The sequence below is a fragment of the Protopterus annectens genome, chromosome 5.part1 (genome assembly GCF_019279795.1).
Source record: "Protopterus annectens isolate FY-2018-M chromosome 5.part1, PAN1.0, whole genome shotgun sequence".
Taxonomy (NCBI): Eukaryota; Metazoa; Chordata; order Ceratodontiformes; family Protopteridae; genus Protopterus; species Protopterus annectens.
The window spans coordinates 776,729,725-776,750,011 of NC_056736.1; positions in this window are offsets into that span (position 1 = coordinate 776,729,725).

The window sequence follows — 20,287 nt, forward strand, 5'->3', positions numbered from 1 at the left end:
GTCAGTACCCTTTGAATAAAGGCCAGATGATTCAAAAGTATGTCCTGGCTTTCTGCCTGAATTAGACAATTGTCCAGATATGGGTTTATTTGAATATTTCTTTGCCTGCAGAATGCAATGACTGGAGCTACGCACTTTGTGAATACCCTGGGTGCAGTAGATAAGCCAAAGGGCAGTGCAGAGAACTGATAGTGCATGTAGCCTGCTTTGAAGTGTAGGTATTTTCTGCATGACTCCCTGATAGGGATGTGCAGGTATGCTTTTAAATCTAGTGTTGCCAACCAGGCATCTTTGCCTAGCATGGGAAACAGCTGGTGAAGAGGCAACATCTTGAATTTTGGAATCACCAGAAAGGTATTTAGAGTAGAAAGGTCCAGGATAGGATGCCATGTATTGCGTTTTCTGGGTACCAGGAAAAGTCTCGAATAGAACCCTTGTCCCTTTTCCTCTTCTGGTACCAACTGAATAGCCCCCATGCTTAAGAGAGAGAGTACTTGCTTTTGGGCCTCTGCCCACTGATTTGGGGGTAGATCTGGCCACCTGCTTGGTGCTGGTAAGGTGTGGAAGTGAAATCTCTACCCTTGGGACACTATATTTAAAACCCATTTGTCCTGGGTAATGAGTTCCTAGTTTTTGGCCTGCAGATCAATCTTGCAGCCTAAAGGAGCATTCAGTTGGGAAGTGCTTGGAAGTCATTAAGAATGTTTTCCATAGGGGCGGGGGTCTTACTACTCCCTGATTTGTGTGTGGAAACCCCCCACTGCTTGGTCTTGTGTGTCCCCTGGGACTGAAACCTGGGGTTTCTGCTATGTCTGGGTTTGGCTTGAGAAGACCTTGAAGAGGCTGGAAAGGACCAATTCTTAGAGGGCCAGTGCCTACTAAATCTAGGAGGCTGAACTTGTAAGAAATCTTTAACAGTTTGCATAGATTTAGCTTTATATTCCATCTTTTTAAGAACTTCCTCAACCTTGTTGCCAAACAGGCGGTCCTGATTTAAGGGAGCATCCATCAATTTAGCTTTAACATGATCAGGTAACGATTGCTCCTTAAGCCAAGCATGCCTTCTGAGCACAGAACCAGTAACAGCAGCACTGCAAGAGGCCTCTAAAGAATCAAATCCAAATTGCAAAGTATGTTTTCCAACCTGTTCAGCAGAATGCATTAAATCCTGTAATTCTTTATTTTCCGCACAGTCAGGAATCAACATCATTTTATGTTTAAGCAATCCAATAACATGTTGTTGATACTTTAACACAGGAAACTGACAGTTTAAAGCCCTAATGGCCAAGGTTGCAGAAGTATAAACCTTCTTACCCCATCTATCCAGTGCCCTGGAGTCTCTATCAGAAGGGTTAGGATTTTTAGCAGTAGAGCCACTGAAGGAGTGAACCCAAGGAAAACAATCAGTGTAGAGCTGATTTCTAAAGGTATGAGTAGGTAGGGAAAGGGTAGGAGGTAAGATCTTTGATAGTAGGGGTATTAGGCAGTAAATTCAAGTGATCTAAAGTAATGAATAGAGGGATAGAGTGGGACTGCAACTTAGGCAAGCTGGGAGGTGTATGTTGAGACAGTGGGATAGATCTATGAAAAAGATGCCACCTATTGGTCAGAGGGTGTATAGCAGTGAAAAAGTATAATGGAAGGTAGCAGGTCTAGAATATGAGGAGGGGGGATAGCAGTTACTTGCAGGGGGTACAAGGGGGGAAGATAGGCTATTTGGGGAAAAGAAAGGTTTTGGCGGTTGGCCGTCCTGGCTTGGGAGTGAAAATTAAAACATAGACTATAAAACAATATAGTTCTATTGACAATAGTTTGTGAGACACATACTTTCATTAATTTGTTTTAATTTCCTTGAGTGACTGTATCGCAGGGAGAGGAGAGTTCCAGTTCCTTAGTGTAGGCAGGTATATTTGGAATTAGTTTGCTGTTCAGCAGACAGGGAAATCCTTAATATTAGTACTGAACAAGCAGGTTAGACAGACAGTTTGTATACACCGGAGCCAGGGACACACAGCAGCCGAGAGATAGAGCGAGGATTAAAGATGGTGCCTCAAGGGGGAGCGTATATTTATTAAGTTGGTGAGGTCATCTGATATAAAGGGGAGGGGTGAGTTAGGTGAGGGCAGATATAGACCGGAAGTAGCTAGCTTTATACAACTGGTAGAGAGGGCAGGGGGGGACTAGTACATACACTGTACTGGGAGATTAATACAACCCAACATGAAAAGAGAGGAGGCAGTGAGAAGATACCAGAGTAGAAAGAGGGCTAGGGAGATGAGAGGAGAGGATAAGTCTAGGAGCACAGGGGGTCTAGTCAAAGGAGCAGGGGAATGCATAGTGGGATACGGGAACAGAGTCAGAGCCACTGAAGGAGTGAACTCAAGGAGACCAATCAGTGTAGAGCTGATTTCTAAAAGTAAGAGCAGGTAGGGAAAGGGTAGGAGGCAGGATCCTTGATAGTAGGGGTAGTAGGCAGTAAATTCAAGTGATATAAAGTAATGAATAGAGGGATAGCAATGGCTGCAGCACAGCCCCATGGCTAGCTACATCATGTTACATCAGCTCATGGACATGTATGAGGACAGCTTGTTGCCATGGCTACAGCACAGCCCCATGGCTAGCTACATCATGTTACATCAGCTCATGAACTTGTATGAGGCCAGCTCCTTGCCATAGCTACAGCACAACCCCATGGCTAGCTACATCATGTTACATCACCTCAGGAGCATGTATGAGGACAGCTCCTTGCCATGTCTGCAGCACAACCCCATGGCTAGCTACATCATGTTAGATCAGCTCAGAAACATGTATGAGGCCAGCTCCTTGCCATGGCTACAGTACAGCCCCATGGCTAGCTACATCATGTTACATCAGCTCAGGAACATGTATGAGGCCAGCCCCTTGCAATGGCTGCAGCACAGCCCTGTGGCTAGCTACATCATGTTACATCAACTCATGAGCATGTATGAGGCTAGTTCCTTGACATGGCTGCAGCACAGCCCCATGGCAAGCTACATCATCTCATGAACATGTATGAGGTCAGCTCCTTGCCATGGCTGCAGCACAGCCCCATGGCTAGCTACATCATGTTACATCAGCTCAGAAACATGTATGAGGCCAGCTCCTTACCATGGCTACAGCACAGCCCTATGGCTAGCTACATCATGTTACATCAGCTCAGGAACATGTATGAGGCCAGCTCCTTGCCATGGCTGCAGCACAGCCCCATGGCTAGCTACATCATGTTACATCATCTCAGGAACATGTATGAGGACAGCTCCTTGCCATGGCTACAGCACAGCCCCATGGCTAGCTACATCATTTTACATCACCTCAGGAACATGTATGAGGCCAGCCCCTTGGCATGACTGCAGCACAGCCCCATGGCTCGTTACATCATGTCAGATCAGTTCATGAACAGAGTTTATTACGAGCAGCAGAGGGAAACTTTGAAGCTGCACAAACACCTTTACTAGTCATGGCACATTTGCAAGCCCAAGGTGACAGTGGGAATAAAATGTACATAACTGTATATATATATATATATATATATATATATATATATATATATATATATATATATATATATATATATATATATATATATGTATATATATATATATATATATATATATATATATATATATATATATATATATATATATATATATATATATATATATATATATATATATATATATATACATATACACACACACACACACATACACACACACACACACACACACACAGTCGCAAAAGGAAATATTGTCAGCCTAGCTATCTGTAATTTTGTAAATAATTATTATTTCTTATTTGCAATGGTGATGGACAGGTTGACAGACGAGATCAGACAGGAGTCCCCGTGGACTATGATGTTTGCAGATGATATTGTGATCTGTAGTGAGAGTAGGGAACAGGTGGAGGAGACCCTGGAGAGGTGGAGATATGCTCTAGAGAGAAGAGGAATGAAGGTCAGCAGGACTAAGACAGAATATATGTGTGTGAATGAGAGGGAGGTTAGAGGAATGGTGAGGATGCAGGGAGTAGAGGTGGCGAAGGTGGATGAGTTTAAATACTTGGGATCAACAGTTCAGAGTAATGGCGAGTATGGAAGAGAGGTGAAGAAGAGAGTACAAGCAGGATGGAGTGGGTGGAGAAGAGTGTCAGGAGTGATTTGTGACAGACGGGTACCAATAAGAGTGAAAGGGAAGGTCTACAAGAGGGTAGTGAGACCAGCTATGTTATATGGGTTGGAGACAGCGGCATTGACAAAAAGGCAGGAGTCAGAGCTTGACGTGGCAGAGTTGAAGATGTTAAGATTTGCACTGGGTGTGATGAGGGTGGACAGGATTAGGAATAAGTATATTAGAGGGTCAGCCCAGGTTGGAAGGTTTGGAGACAAAGCCAGAGAGGCATGATTACGTTGGTTTGGACATGTGCTGAGGAGGGATGCAGAGTATATTGGGAAAAAGATGCTAAGGATGAAGCTGGCAGGTAACAGAAAAAGAGGAAGGCCTAAGATAAGGTTTATGGATGTGGCGAGAGAGGACATGCAGGTGGTTGGTGTGACAGAGCAAGATGCAGAGGGCAGGAAGAAATGGAAACAGTTGATCTGCTGTGGCGACCCCTAATGGGACCGGCTGAAAGAAGAAGAAGAATATTATTTATATAGAAGTGTAACAGAGAGAGATACTGCCAACACAGCTGACTGGAATTTTGTAAATGGTCATGTGTCATTTGTGAATATCAACATGATTGAAATGCTTGTGTTACAAATGTATTAGAACTGTATGTCATATAAGATGGTTTGAACAGATGTGTGCTGAAGAGATATGTTGTAGAATACTCAGTTTACAGATATATCCACAGTGTACCCTACTGGAAAAGAGCGGAAATGTATATAAACTATTATAACTGTGTAAATGTATATGTTTTAACTGTAGGAAATGGCACATAGAAGGTAAACTGGCAAAACTTCAGAAAAAATAATTGAAATTAAATTATTTGATAACAACATAATAAAAGTGATGTTATCTTTCAGTTTTAGTAGCAGAGGAGACATAATGTCTAGAACTGGAAGTTTTTTTCATTGTTTTTAAATGTGGAGGAATGTCAATTATTTTATGACTTCCACCGTTTGCCAAAATATCTAAGGTCTATGTGTTTTCACAGGTCAATGCTAAAATCAATGGTTTTCACCCGAGATAGTCAGATGACAAGAAGTGATGTCATGCTGCAAGTATCCCAGCAGCAATATTTGAGATATTAATTTAAGAACTCTTTGAAAGAGACTGTGCATTTTGTATTTTGTCTTTGACCTGACAACATCAGCTGGAAAACCCACTCACCACATCTGTCTTGCCTTGCTATAAGTAAGTAAGTCTAGGGTACAGTAATTTATCTTAGATACAGTTAGGAATATAGTGAAGTATAGCTTAGATGTTTTCTTTATTTATCTGAGACTATCCTGCAATGTTGTTGTATATATGTCTTGTGATTTTGAATTCTGAAGTAGCTGTGATTGTTTACTGAGTATTGTCTTGTTCTTTTATTATTTATTATTAAATATATTTAAACCTTTCAATTGTGGGTGGTCTGTCTAGACATATTTTAAACTCTTTGCCTCACAGCAAGAGGTTCTCCCATTCGATTTTCGGCTGGGGCGCCTTCTGTGTGGAGTCTGCATGTCCTCCCTGCAGTCGAGTGGCATTCGAAAGACATGCATAGAATGGGCGTGCCTTTGTTGAGCTGGCACCTCAGCACTGTAAAACTCTACTGCCAATCATTAGCTGACCGGAGTTCTGCTGTGGCGACCCCCTAACTGGGAGAAGCCGAAAGAAGAACAGAGTGCTCGCATATTTATTTGGTGACACTGTGTGGGCCACTTCTGAAAGCTTAGCTCTTGGTCAAACTACCATTTGGAATAATAGTAACATTACACAGTAAGATTGGACATCCTTTGTTAAGGGCCTTAAAGTAGCTGATAAGTAGTGGCTGGTGGCAATAAAAACTACCTTATAGTCTGGGGAGAAGGGGGCATAGCTAGTAAATCTGTGCCAGCCTTTCCCATGTGTGTGTGTATATGTGTATAAATTAAATCTCAAAGAGTGTGTGTGTCAGCTTCTTGGGCAGGGACACAAAGCACTGGTTGGACAGACAGGGTGCTGGAGGTTTTGGCTTGGCCACTCAGCTGAGGTCTCAACTCTATAGCTGTGTCAGGGGGAGTCCTATTGGGGATCTGGAGAAAGAGGGAGAAACCATCCCCAGACTGTGGTCTCTGTGTGCTCTTAAGGGAAATTGCACTTTACTTTGTGTGTACTTGTCATCCTCCCAGTGTGTACATCCCCCACTGTTGCCAGTGGTGAGGATTGAGGCTCCTTGAATACTAGGCCAGTGATGTGGCATCAGACACACACACACACACACACACACACACACACACACACACACACACACACACACACACCTGCAGAGAAACGTGCAGTGAAAGGAAAAATAGCACTGATGACTGACAGTGAAGTAGAGGTTATACTATTAACAACAGAACCCACAGAGATGGACATAAAATCCACAAAGGAAGGTGCTATAATGTTAATGTGCTTAAAAATGGAACATATAATACCCACAGGGGAGTCCCCATCCATCAGTGCAGTCCACATACCACTGCAACAGTCAGAGAAAAATGGGTTATAAAGCACAGATATGAGGAAAGTGTAAAACAGCAACATACACGCTCTGGTGGATTCAAAAGCCCCAGTCGCTGATTGACACAGTAAAAGGTAAATGCATAGGTACACTGAGTTTTATGACTGCTTTTATTCTATTGCTGTAGAGTTAGAAAGAACGGATTAACTTTACTTTAACTTGATTGGTACTGGCAGCGATACCTATCTCATTTGCATGAGAGAGTTGTGCATCCCAAGGATAGTTCTTAATTTTTGCCATAGGACAAAGTGCTATTCTGCTGTGGTTATAGATGGTCATTGACATTGCTGTTAACTTTCACTCAACATATGACTGCAGAAAGATGATTTTTTATAAGATCTTTGTGGAAAAGTGTTTGTTGTGTCTATGTTTTGACCATATTATAGGTTTGAAATGGTAGTATAGAACAGAGATGACAGGGGCAGCAAGCAAAGGGTAGAACACTAGGTGACCAGGCAACTAGTGAATGAGCAGAATGGAGATGAGATAAGGACCCATATTTCTCAACTTGTTAGCTCATCAGTGGTAGATAAATCCATGCAAAATTTTGTTTAGGAACTTCCAAACCTGTTAATATCATTTACAACATGATGAGAGGAATGTTTCAGTTCATGGAAATGGAGCACAAGATAGCAAAAAAGACACTAAACCTGAATGCAGTTAAACTGCTGCCTTTATCACCAATATCCTCTAGACCAGTGCATTAGCAAAGCATGCCACAAAACCACTCATAGGAAAGGTTTCTGAAAAAATCACATTTCAGGGGAATATAACCCATGGTAGCAAGAAAAACAAAATGCATGTGAATGGATTTAATCCCTTACCTTTGTTACTGGTATCTTGTAGACCAGTATACTAGCATGGCATACCACAAAAGCACTCATAGGAAAGTTTTCTGAAAAACACATTTCAGAGGAACACAACCCATGAGAGCATAAAAAGAGAAGTACCCCAAATAGATTTGAACTACTGTCTTCATAACTCTTATGCTGCTGACCAGTGCATTAGCATGGAATGCCACATTAGAATTCAGGGGAAAGCTTGCTGCAAAACACATTACAACAGAATATTAGAACACTGTTCAAACATGAAAAATGCACATGGTAAAATAAGAATCAGGGGATTAGAATACTCACACCCTCATGTTAACAATGTCCACATCACTGAGAAACTGTTACATGCATGCTATGTTTGCCTTATTTCACATGTGCATAATACATGATTAGTGAATGACATGGATTGTTTCAAAGAGAAACACAATGTAGACCTCAGTGGGTTTGAACCCCTTCCTTTTTAAATGATATTTTCTAGACCTATACATTAGCACTGGCAGCCACAGAAGAACTCATAGTGAAGTGGTCAGAAAATGCACATTTCAAGGGAATGTTAGAACATTTTTTTAAACACTGAAAAATAAACACTGTTAAACTGCATATAACAATCAGGAGATTAAAACCTCAGTGCATTAACAATGTACACCTCACTGTGAAGATGTTAAATATGCACATCATATAGTGCATTAACAATGGACACCTCACTGTGAAGCAGCTGTTACATGTGCACATCATATAGTGCATTAACAATGTACACATCACTGTGAGGCTGTTACATGCACACATCATATAGTGCATTAACAATGTGCACATCACAGTGAAGCTGTTACATGCGCACATCATATAGTGCCTTAACAATGTTCACATCACCGTGAAGCTGTTGCATGTGCACATCATGTAGTGCATTAACAATGTACACATCACCGTGAAGCTGTTACATGAGCACATCATATAGTGCATTAACAATGTACACATCACTGTGAAGCTGTTACATGCGCACATCATATAGGGCATTAATAATGTACATATCACTGTGAAGCTATTACATGCACACATCATATAGTGCATTAACAGTGTACACATCACTGTGAAGCTGTTACATGCGCACATCATATAGGGCATTAACAATGTACACATCACTGTGAAGCTATTACATGCACACATCATATAGTGCATTAACAGTGTACACATCACTGTGAAGCTGTTACATGCGCACATCATATAGGGCATTAACAATGCCCACATCACTGTGAAGCTGTTACATGTGCACATCATATAGGGCATTAACAATGCCCACATCACTGTGAAGCTGTTACATGTGCACATCATATAGTGCATTAACAACGTATACATGACTGTGAAGCTGTTACATACGCACATTATATTAACTTTATGTCATATTTGTAAGGCAAGTAATTGCATGATATGGATTTTTTAACCCCAAAAAAGTTTATTTATGTCAAATAAAGTTTGTACAACTCAATGACAATGCACGTGCTTACTGATTATCGTACAATGTATCTAACCAATAACTATTAACAATGTATCACTTCCTATTGTCTGTACTTGCTTATTTCCCTTATTATTAGTAGCACAGACTCGTGATGCTACTTAACTGTAGTGACCATAATGTATAAAATTTTGACAGATAGGTATTCCATTTTTGCATATCTAGATGTGAGTTGAGCCAGCTTTTCAACACGTAGATCATTTGATAAAAAGTGTCCTTCTAGCTGTGGGTATAGCCTGTCAGTGATGAAAAATAAAGCAATCAACATCAGAACGGAGTTATGTGCACAATTGTAGTCACTCAAGTCTAGCTGGAAAAGTCAGGTGTGATACCAAAAAGCCAGAGTGTAATGTCTGTTTCATCTGGCAGTCAACAATTAATGACAGTAAAACAATTAATCACAGCTTGCCACAAGAGATAGACTCTTGCAAAAGACCACATTAAACTGATCTGCATCTATATGCTCACATCTCCAACATTTACTATATTCGTTCATTCCATGTATTGCTAACTGAAAGGGGATAATTTGCCAGAAATATATGAGCTTTAAAAATGAGAGGATGGATGGGGGGAGCCAGCTGTCTTTGCCGCTCTTCAGTTGCCCCCACTACTCAGAGGTTACTGTTTGTGCGCTAAGTCTTTCCCATCTTTCTCATACCCCCTTCATTTCAGTTTTTTATGAGGAACACTAGCTAGCACCAGCATTTCAGCCTACAGCCCATCTTGCTGTATTGTTCTCTAGCACAGTTTATATGTAGTACAACACAAATAAACCAAAAATCTTCTAGAACACTGACTCACATGACTATTATTGTTGCCTTTATTTGTAAGTATTGCCACTATCTCCATTTTGTCTGTTATGTGGCACTCCTGCAGTTCCCCAAAGGATGTGGGAGCAGTGATCTCTGATTTCCAAATGTCTTTATCAAACAGGAAGCCTGATTTAACCAGTTCTGGCTACCAGATCATATTTTTGTTCAATTTCAGTTTTAATTTTAATTATATCACAGTTCCAAAGGGAGGGGAATAGTAGAAACAGTTGTGGGAAAAGGGTTACCCCATTTGTGAGTTAGAAACCAATGTTAGAGTGTATTAAGTATAAGAAGTTTCTATTTTCTATTTTAGAAGTAGTTTTATCTGATTTAAGAGGTGGGGACTACAAGAATTTTTTAGAGCAAAGGGAGTCTCTGTGGCAGACCAAATTGGAAGCTGACAAGAAACCTGGTCTTAATGAATTTATAAACATTAAATGTTTTTTTTTTAAAAATAGGAAGTTAAAGGTTTCTAAGTTCAGTGACTGTTAATCTTGGTTTTATTTTAAACAAAAATTATTTGGTATATGGTATAGCTTTAATTAATAATTTTAATTATTCAATTATTAATGTCAATTGTTTATTGATTCATTATATATAGGTTGTAAACAACACATTTTTTAGTATAATTTGGAGTCTTTTCTGATGAAGTCACTGATGAAAGCGTTAATAAAACTATGTGTGTACACTAATACAGTTGTGATTTTTCACCAGCCTTTATTGACTTTCGGAGTTCCTGGATTTTGCTGTGTAGTAACCAATGTTCCAGCCTTTCTGGGTCCCATACCTTGAATGAAGGGTATGAACGGTCGAAATGAAGTCTGTGTATACATTGTCCCAGTGCCATCCAAATTTGTGTGTGCGCATGCGTGTGCGTGTATGTGTGTGTGTGTATGTGTGTGTGTGTGTGTGTGTGTGTGTGTGTGTGTGTGTGTGTGTGTGTGTGTGTAGGGGGCAGGCTGAACTTGCTCTTTCAAAGTTCCATCCTTTGACTAAAACCTCATAAGCCCTTATGTCTTGGAACATTAAACTGTCTTCTGCTAATTCTTGGTGCTTTGTCTCTCCATACAAAATTGTAATAATTTGTTGACATTTATCAACAAACCTGGTGAGTATTGCCTGGAGTTGGTGTCTTAGTAGAAACAATATATTTGGTAATTTTTGTGATTTCACAGAAATGATGGTTTTGAATGTTGCGTGATTTTTATTCTACTAGAGCTTGTTAATAACAGGACAGTATTTAATGTCAGTAATGATTCCGACCGGAGTGTCATATAACTTCTTTGATAAGTACATTCTGTGACCAGTTTTAATGGAAGTTGTGGGGTGTTGCATAGGGTTTTGTGGGCTACTGGACTTGGAGTTCCATACCTTCTGCAATTATTTGGACATAAGTCAGTAAAGGATTTGATGTGTAGTTCTGGATCCTTCAGCCAGATTACATTATCATCTGCAAACCATGTGGTTAATGGAACCATTGTACCCTTCATTTGAATTTGGTATTGCTTAAATTGAGAGCATAAATATTTGATTATTTATGCCAAAATGGTAGAGTGTGGGAGCCTTAAGCATACCAAGTCCAGGCAACCTGCCATACCCTTGTATAATCTAAATGATTTCAGTAACTATGTCTGACAATGTTTTTTAGCCTTTTCCCTGGGATTTGTTCTAGCATTTTAAGAGCCATTTGTAGTAAAGATACTGGACAATTATTAGCAAGAGCAGTATTATCCCAGGCTGGCCTTGTAGACATCATCTCCCTCGCATCATTAGTCCCTGCAAAAAACCTTTCTGAGCCCAGCAAGCACTATAGTAGTTATGTAATAGCACACAAATGTCATTTTTAAGGCACTTATACCATTCAGCCAAAAAGCCATCTATGCCTGGTGCTTTACCATGATGGAGGGACTCAAGAGCTAATAGAATTTCAGCTGAAATAATTGCTTGTTTCAATTTATTTTGCTTTCATTAATATTCGGTATTTGTAGGCCATTAAACAGACTCATAGATTCATGGTTAGTACTAAGCTAACTGCCTTTGTGAGCCATTTTAAGCCTAGCCAATTATCCCTTGTGAGACTCAAACTCTGCACCTTGTGTTTGTAAGGCAAACACCTTAGCCATTAAGCCACCCTCCCAACCTGACTCCATATCTTTTCTCTTATTAACCTTTCCTCACACACACAATGGAGTTAGAACTTTATTAATGTCATGGGTTTGGACAACTGATGACCCATCTTGACCTTAATTAGTAGCATCATTGTTTATTTTTGTCATTCTCTGCATGTCCATAATACCTTATTAAAGGCTGTAACCTTGGCCCAATGAAAAAAACTTCCATATTTTTTGTTTTATTGAAATTCTGTTATACAAGAATTGTCTTTTTTATGAGATAACAAGTCTTTATACAAAGTAACATTTCTACACACATTTTTATGCTTTTTCTCTTTTACTTCAATTTGATTTTCCAAATGTATTTTTTTCTGTTCACTTGTCTTAGTTTCCTTCAGCTTATATTGTTTTTTTTCAACTGCCTGCAATGTTGTTTAAAGTTTATCCAGTCTGTCAGTCAGCATACTCCACCCCTCACTACGTACTTACCAGTAATCACTGAAGATGAAATGCAGCATTGTTTATTAAAAGTGGGCTAAACTTCCATGTTTTAAAATTGCTCTGGCTAGTGTCTGGTTTTATAATAAAGGTCATCTTAGCATGATCTGATAGGCCCATATTTTGAATGAGACATTCCTTCATCTAGTACAATTGTGTCCTATTAACTAATTACATATCAAGTCTGCTAGTAGCCTGCCCTATGACCATGAATGTGTAATCATTCTTTATCAGAGCGTGTGTTTGAGAGCATCTACCAGTCAGATTCCTGGATAAAGTACTTTATTTCTTGCTGTACTTTAAGTGGTCTATTCACCTCTGGTGGAGTCCTAGCCATCCACAAATCTAGAACCACACTTGAAATCTCCCCTCACCAGTAACAGTCCTTGAAAAGGCATTGCTGGTCTAAATACATCCATCCATTCCCTAAATGGGCTTACATCATCTTCATTTGGGCCATACAAATTAACAAAACTTATTTGGATAATCCCCATTCACGTCAACAGTATGACTGATCTCCCCTCACTGTTTTTGTACACTTTTTGTATTACTCATCCCAAGGATTTCTGTAACAAAATTATTATTCCCCTTTTTGGTGTACAAGCACAGGGCATACTGTGATGTCCCACCTCTGGGCCATTGATCAAGGAGCCTCAATCCTCAACACTGACACCAGGGGGAATGTACACTGTGAGGAAAATAGACACACACAGTGTTTTCAGATGCAGCTTTCTGCAGCAAGTACAATTTCCCTTAAGAGACACAGGCAATGCACGCTCCAGTCCTCTCTCTCTCCAGGCCCCAAATAAGACTCCACACTGACCAATACAAAGCTGAGTCCGTAGCCAGGTGTTCTAAGCCAATTCCTCCACCATCTTCTATGTGAAATCAGTGCTCTCAGTGTCCCTGTTCAGTGTAGCTGTAACACACACTCTCTTGTGAGATTTGGATTTTCACACACACAACATACACTCATACAAGTGAAAGGCTGGCACAGGTTACCCGCTCTGACACCTACACTCAGACTATAAGGTAGATTTATTGCCACCAGAGCAACTGAAGCCAGCTACTTTAAGGCTCTTATAAGGAACCCAATTACACTTAGTAAAATTAATACTTATACAAATGGTAGTGTTAACCAAGCGGCAAGACTTTCAGGAACATGGAGCCACAGTGCCACTAAATAAATGCAAGTACTCTCAAAGGTTAAATATTTTCTAAAAGACCATCCACGATGAAAGGCTTAGATTTTATTTGTTTATTTATTTATTTGACATTTGTCAATTGGGTTAGTCCAACTGGGCAGGTGTCCCTTTTCAGCAGAGACCCAAGGAGAAAAGCTCCAAAATGTTTATACATAAAATAAGGTGTCATACAATACAATAAGCATAAAAATGTATTTATTTATTTAACATTTGTTAACCTGGAAAGTCCGACTTGGAATGAAGCTACTTTTCAGTGGAGTTCCCAGATGCATGTCTTTGTAATGTGGGAGGAAACTGGGAGCATCCGGAGGAAACCAGCATGAACACAGGGAGGGCATGTAGACTCCACACAGAAGGCACCCCGGCTGAGAATCCTACCAGAGAACCTCTTGCTGTGAGGCAACAGTGGTACTGCTGCATCACTGTGCTTCCCAAAAACGGGAAGCAAGTAATCATATACAGTTTCATTTTAAGGTTAATCACAGTGACAGTAGCAAAATGGTATATCAGGAACCATAAAGTAGTATCATGCTATACTAGTACACAGAACAAGTTCATTCAGGTAAAGGCATGAGGTGAGTTCAAAAATAATAAGCAATATATATATTTAATGATAAATAATAAAAATAAAACATGAAAATACTGAATATCTATTTACAATAACACCAGAGTTTCAATCACAGGAAATATAAAACATAACACAGATGGAAAGACTCAGACAGATACAGAAAAAAATTAAGCTAATCTCACTATATTTTTCTAACTTACTTAAGAATTACTGTTCCCTATTTTCTTATTAAAGCAAGGCAAGATAAAGGTGGATGACTGTCTTTGTCAGGTCACAAAAGCAGAGTGCACTTATCAGATCTCTCACTAGTATTCAAATACCATTTCAGTGCTGGCTACAGAATGACATCACATCTGGTCTCCTGACTCTATGGTTCCCACTCTACCCTCTCACTAGAAACCGAGCCAGGATCTTGCACTGATATGTCACAATACACACATAAAACTTTAGCTAAGGTTTATTATAGTATCAGGAAACCATATAACAATTCCAAACACTTCCACCCTTCCTGCAGAAACTAACAAGCCATTACCTGGCACTCCAGAGTAACAATTAGTTCAGCACTAAGGACAATAGAGCAGGATCCCAACCCAGGCTTTTCACAGACATTGCATCCTCGCTGCATTCAGACCTGTGAGTTAAAATATCTGTGGCCTAAACCAAGTCACTTTATTTCAAACTATTTTTCTCAAGGTTTGCTGGGCTGAGCTTAACCCCTCTCCTTCCAGTATCCTCTGCTAAAATATATACATTTCATCAGTTACAACAATACAGTCTGACATACATGTATATTTCTTTCCTGTCAGACATACACGTATATTTCTTTCCTGTCCAGCAGGACCCACTGTTGATACATTTTTTAAAACATGCAACTTTACAAATACATTTTTAACACAAGCATCTGTATAAATCAGTTTGATATTCAAATGACATATAATTGTTTGCAAAACTTCAGCTAGCTATGCTGACATATGTTACACATGCACTGCCCTACTCTCCCTGACATAGCTGGCACTACCTCGCATCATTACATCTCTCCCCCTCATTGAAGACTCAAGCTAGTTTCTCAAGTGACCCTGGAGAAATATTGCTTGAGAGAAATTAGCCTGTCTGGTAACACATTAACCCACACTCTGTCTTAAGAGCCCATCTGCATTGGCACTGCTGATCTCATTATCGTGTTGCACTGTCATGTCATATTCCAGAAACCCTAGGCTCCACCTTAATAACGTGACATTTTGCTGGCTGGCTCAATGTAGCCATGTTAAGGGATTGTGGCCTGTAACCACAGTGGATTTCCTTCCATAAAGATAGGGCTGAAGTTTCTGTGGTGCCCATACTATAGCTAGACATTCTTTTTCTACAGCTGCCTAACATTCCTCCCTGGGTCGGAGTGTATGGCTGAGAACAGGGTGCTCTTCTCCCTCTGACAAAACCTGGCTAAGTAAAACCCCAACCTTATGGTTTGAAGCATCCACCTGCACAGCAAATTCTTTACTGGAATCTGGACTGGTTAGCAGAGGGTGTTCTTCCAAAGCCTCTTTAAGTTCTGGAATGCCTACTCACAGGCTGGGCTCCACACAACCTTATCTGGCTTGTTTTTTCCCATCAGGACTGTGAGGGGGAGCAGCTATTGTACTATAATTGCCAACAAACTTTCTATAGTACCCCAATGTCCCCAAGAATGCCCTCATCTGCTTTTTGGAAACAGGGGCAGGCCATGCCTGAATAGCATCCACTTTGACAGGTTCTGGCCTGATCTTATCACTTCCCACTCCATGTCCCAGGTAGAAGACCTCTGCCATATCCACCTGACACTTACTGGGCTTAATGGTCAACCCTGTCCTTTGCAGTCTGCCCAGGATCTCCCTGACATGTTGAAAGTGCTCTTGCCAGGAAATGGCTGTTAATGGCAATATCATCCAGGTAAGCAAGGACATAACCTCCTGCACCTACCAGGATATGATCTACCAGCCTCTGGAAAGTTGCTGGGATATTTTTGATCACAAAGGGCATCTTTGTGAACTTGTATAATCCAAAAGAAGTCACAAAGGTTGACCTGTTTCTAGTGGTGGGAGTCAACGACTCCTGCCAATAGCCCTTGGTCAGATCAGTAGTGGTGAGATACTTAGCCCCACCCAGCTGCTGTAATCCTTTATCTGTCCTAGTCATGGGGTAAGCATCTGACTGTGTGTAATTGTTTAGTTTTTTGTAGTCCACACAAAATCTGATGCTGCCATCCTTCTTTTGTACCGGCACCATTGCGGAGGCCCAGGGGCAGCTGAACTCCTGGATTACCCCCAGTTCTAATATTTATTTTTATTTATTTATTTATTTAACATTTGTTTACCAGGAAATTCTGACTTGGAATATGCCAATTTTCAGTGGACACCTGGGAAGAAATGCTTCAGATGCATGTCTTTGTATTTCCTGTATCTCCTCCCTTAGAGTCTGTCTGACTCACTCAGGCACCCTGCAAGGGACCTGCCTGATAGATCTTTGGGGTTCCATAGCCAAATGGTGCTGTGCCAGGTGGGTGTATCCTGATTTCCCTGTGAACAAGTCCCCAAACTTCTGTAACACTGCACAGATTTTTCAAACCTGGGTAGGGGATAGCCACTAGAACATTGTTACCCCTTCCACTGAGGTGTCAGTCTGAGACTCACTAAGGAGATCATTTACCAGAATCCCCTCAGACTCCTCCTGCCACCCATTGCAAATACTCAGCACAAGGGCCTCCCTATCATGTTAAGGCTTCATCATGTTAACATGGTACAGTTTGTGCCCCTGCCTCCTGCCTAGCAGTTCTACCATGTAGTTAACATCAGTAACCTTCCTTACCACTTTGAAAGGTCCTTTCCAAGCTGCCTGTAGCTTATTGTGTCTGACAGAACTGAGCACCATAACTTGCTACCCGACAGCATACTCTCAGGCACAAGCATTCCTGTCATACCAGACCTTTTTCCTGGTGATGGGCTACTGCCAGGTTCACTTGGTCCAAGCCCATGAGCTCCCTAAGCCTTGTCCTGAGGTGTAGGACATATGCCACAACAGATTCCTTGTGGGATTCACACTCACCTTCCCATTCATCATGATTCAATCAAAGGGCCCTCACACCCTATACCCATACATCAACTCAAAGGGTGAAAAATATGGATTCCTGGGGTACATCTCCATATGCAAACAGCAGATGGGGCAAATATTTGTCACACACTTTCTGTCTTCTTAAACTGGTCTGCAAATGCCCATATCATGGTCTTCAGTGTAGAGTTTAACCTCTCCTCAAGACCATTAGTCTGGAGGTGGTAGGGGGTAGTCTTTAGGTGCTTCACCCCACAGTGCTCCTACAGAGAAGACTGCAGGTCTGAGTTGAGACTGGCACATCTGTCAGTCATTATTTATCTCAGGAAAACTACCCTGCTGAAAATCTATAACAAAGCATTTGCCACCTTCTCTGCCTTGGTGGAGGACAGAGCCACCACTTCAGGGTACCTAGTAGCATAATTTACTACCACTAGGATATATTTCTTCCCTGTGGAACCTGAGGTACTCAGAGGCCCCAAAATATCCATAGTTACCCTCAGAAACAGCTCCTCAATCACAGGCAAAAGCATTAAAGAAACTTTGACCTTGTCTCCTGCCTTGCCTACTTTTTAGCAATGCTAACAGGTTCTGCAGTTCCCTGTTACATCCCTTGCAATCTTAGGCCAACAAAACTTCTGCATGATACATTTCTTGATATGCTTTATGCCCATATGACCTACCAAAGGAATGTCATGGGCTAGGTTTAGAAGTGTCAGATGGTAGGCTCTTCGCACTACCATAGGTTCATAGGTTCATAGGTAGGTATTAGGCTATCAGCCCTAGGGCCTGTACAAGCCCAGCTGAAAAGGTACCCTGGCTTTTGCCACCCAAGAAAATTATTTTCCTGTGCCACTGTCGAGCAGAGCCACAGAAGTGATCCCCAGGGTGAATTTCATATTTCCCATCCAATCATCAAGATTTTTCTTGAAGAGTACTAATGAGGACCTTTGTTTGATATAGATAGGTAGTTTATTCTAGAGTATGGGAAGTCTCTGGGACAGGAATCTATCCCTCCGGCATGTTCTTTTTATTGTGGTGACAAGGTTTAGGTCCTTAGAGCATGTAGCTTGGACGGATTGGGACTTCTTTAAGTGGACTTCTTTAAGTGGAGCATGTCCAAAAGCTCTGAGTTTGACATAGCTTTATATGTTAGGCAGAGATCACCTCTGAGTAGGCGATATGCGATGGAGTAAAGCTGGAGTTTTTTGAGACGGTCTCCATAGGGCATCTGATTGAGGCTGGTAATCCTCTTTGTGAGACATTTCTGCGGCCTTTCCAGTTGTTGTAGATGTCTTGTGAGGTACATACCAAAAGGGGCATTGTACTCTATAATGGGTCTAATGAGTGATGAGTAGAGGGGAACAATGACCTCTTTTTTTCTGGATGAGAAACCTTTTGTGATGAGGTGTGCCACATAGAAGGGTTTCCTGACTACTGTGGCGATGTGATTATCAAAGGAGAGACTACTGTCCACCTGTGTCCCAAGGTCTCTTATCACACTTTCGGTGTTAAGTATATTACCACCTATATTGTAGTTCATGGGTACAGAGTTTTTACCAAAGGGGATGACAATGCACTTTTTGACATTGAGCTTGAGGCCATGGCTTTGACATCAGGCATCTGTCTCAGTGAGGCCCTTTTGTAAGATGTCTACATCATTAGGAGTTTCAATTATGGCTCCTAGTTAGCGGTCATCTATGAACTTTGTTAGCCAAAGATCTTCTGCATTAGCCTGTACTTCAAGAAGTAGATACCAAACAGGTGGGGACCCAGGACTGAACCCTGTGGTACTACACTTGTCACTGGTCTGAAGATGGATTTAGAGTCTGCTACTTTCACAGTGTGGGTTCTGTCAGAGAGCCAGTTGGCAACCCATCTTGTGACATAGGAACCTATACCTAGTTTATTGAGTTTATCTATAATTCCAGAGTGGGGGATGGTGTTGAATGCCTTGGCAAGATCTAGATAGGTTGTGTGAACCACCTTACCCTCATCTATGGCTTTGGTGACTACTTCAAAGAAGTCTATCAGGTTTAGGAGACATGATCTGCCATTTACAAACTTGAACTGTGTGAGATTCAACTTTTAGTATTAAGAAGAGTGCTACAAATGTAATTTTAATAATTTTTCTGTGTGTTTTCACATTTCAAGTTTCAGGCATACTGTGGTGATGGTAATTACTGTGTAAGTGACACCCGTGGAGATGGTAATTACTGCGTAAGTGACACCCGTGGAGATGGTAATTACTGTGTAAGTGACACCTGTGGAGATGGCAATTACTGTGTAAGTGACACCCATGGAGATGGTAATTACTGTGTAAGTGACACCTGTGGAGATGGTAATTACTGTGTAAGTGACACCCGTGGAGATGGTAATTACTGTGTAAGTGACACCCATGAAGATGGTAATTACTGTGTAAGTGACACCCATGGAGATGGTAATTACTGCATAAGTGACACCCGTGGCGATGGTATTTACTGTGTAAGTGACACCCGTGGAGATGGTAATTACTGTGTAAGTGACACCCGTGGCGATGGTAATTACTGTGTAAGTGACACCCGCACAATGCTCTTTTTGTTGAGCAGTGTATTTTATGTTCACTAGGTTGCATGGTTTTATTTTCCAGGTGTACCTTTAAATATTAACAAGTTATCCAATAGTGAATTTGTTTTAATTGAATAATGAGTCCTAAATGGGCTGATTGAAGAATTCATGATGGTTTTTAAACAGAGAAATTTGGGAAAAAACATGTCTGAAGAACTATCAGCATTTACTATACGAAAGCGCTAACAATAAATTGGATTGTGGTTGTGTCAGCTTGCCTATTTTGTTGTTTTTTCATAGTTTATCTATAATTCTAGAGTGGGGGATGATGTCGAAAGTCTTGGCAAGATCTAGATAGGCTGTGTGAACCACCTTACCCTCATCTACAGCTTTGGTGATGGCTTCAAAGAAGTC